Source organism: Fragaria vesca, linkage group LG6, assembly GCF_000184155.1.
Source record: "Fragaria vesca subsp. vesca linkage group LG6, FraVesHawaii_1.0, whole genome shotgun sequence".
In the NCBI taxonomy this organism is placed as follows: domain Eukaryota; kingdom Viridiplantae; phylum Streptophyta; class Magnoliopsida; order Rosales; family Rosaceae; genus Fragaria; species Fragaria vesca.
Window position 1 is genome coordinate 8,261,932 of NC_020496.1, and position 1,996 is coordinate 8,263,927.

Below are 1,996 nucleotides of genomic sequence, written 5' to 3' on the forward strand. Positions count from 1 at the left end.
CTTATATATTAGGTTCCCACAAACGACATTTATATGTCGTACTTATTAAATACAATAAAAGGTAACCAAACTCAATATTTAATCATAAATTGAGTATTTTAGGGTCAGAGAGACCACTTTCATATGTCGTCTGAAGTTATACATTACAAGGTTCGTACCCTCAATTTTATGGGTTTGTTAGACGTCATTTGTTTGTCGTCTGAATAAGTGAATTTAAGGGTTCAAAATGGAGGTATAAATCAAAGATTTATGGTTGTTTCAGATGACATTAATATGTTGTTGGATGAAGTACATAAAAAGGGTATTAAAAGTAGATTTCGCATTCTTTCACAGACAACTTTTATATGTTGTCCGATGTATTACTATAAAGTTGCTAAATGTTGTTTTTTTACACTGCATATATATGCCGTCTGAAATTTTGCATATCACAGATAAATTTAGCAACATCCAGAAGTATGAAGGGAGCATGGCACTTATACGACTTATACTTCGCAAATGTCGTCTGAAGGGTCGAAAAATTAATCAAACGACATAAACTCAAAATCGTCCAAAATATGTCGTCTGAAAAGTGTCGTCTGATGATATATATGACTAGTGGAGAGTCATTTGATTCATCACTCATTCATGTCTTAGAAAACCGAAATTTTGAGCTTTGCAATATGTTTTGGGGTCTAGCGACGGTGAAAGATTAATGAATGAATATACATTTCCGGATTCGGGTATTAGCATGGCCCAAATTTGTTAGAATGTGGGCTTGGCCTGACCCGGGTGGTTGCTCATCATTTCATTTCAGACCACGTGAGTGACGAGTGATGACAGCGGCAAATTTCCCGCCAATGATACGCGCCCCAGTGGCGGGATTTTTCTTGACGGTGAGAGGAGCGAGGCTAGTCCCGCCATTTCACAAGCACATCGAATTTCTACCTCCGCATTACTTTTTCGGTGTTTCTATTTCATGGTATATTACAAAATAAGAAAAAAAAAAAAACCATGATAAAAGTTCATTATGAAAGACAAATTAACCGGTTAAAGGGAGCTTGACAAATTGTCATTTAAATAACTAGTGTTATTAAATCGAAACTCATCAAATCAAAATTTTCGTAGAACTACTATCTTTCGAAATGATAACCATCACATGTGGTTAAGTTGGTAAGAGTTTAAGCATGAAACCTCTATATCCATGTTTGATTCTTGATGATTGTAGTTAAATCTCAATATATTCTTAGTGACCATGAGGAAGAAAGCGTTTTGACATAATCTCCTGACACAATTTAGCTTCTCAGTCTAAAAAGTCTTTTTAGGGAACCGTGTGATTCTGATACGCTCTCAAAATGATTTTCAACTTCTTGATAATATTTGGTATTTTGGTTTATTTTCGATGAGTATGTTGCAATATGGAGCACATTTTGGTGCAAGAAACTATGTTTATATGTGATTAATAATAGGTAAATGGTCGGTAGGTTAGTTTATTATCAATAAGGGGATCAGAGGGTCTTTTGTACACGATTGTGTGTTTATACCTACTAGTTGATGGCTAAGATTAGATGACACTAATACAAATACAAGTGGTTTATATATATATCAGGGCCCTTCCAATGAAGGATCTCTTTTTTTGACATATATGAGGGATGGGGGATTACACCAACTTTTTGATCACAAAATCACATCTCCACCGTTCAATATGTAGTTCTATATGAGTAGATCACTTCTACAAATTTTCAGAAATTTTGGTGATCGTTAAAGCATTCAAAACTACGATTTTTAATTATAAGCATGAACGGTTCAGGTCTGGCAGATTTGGTTCGTTCATTGATTTAATTTTGTTCGACATCTTAACGATCACCAAATTGGCTGAAAATTTGCAGAATTGATCTATATATAAAGACCAACAAACTGAACGGTATAGATTCAAAAATATAATCGAAAAGTTGGTGTAATCTCCCATCCCTCATATATGTACAAAAAAAAGGATCCCTCATTGGAAGGGCCCTGATAT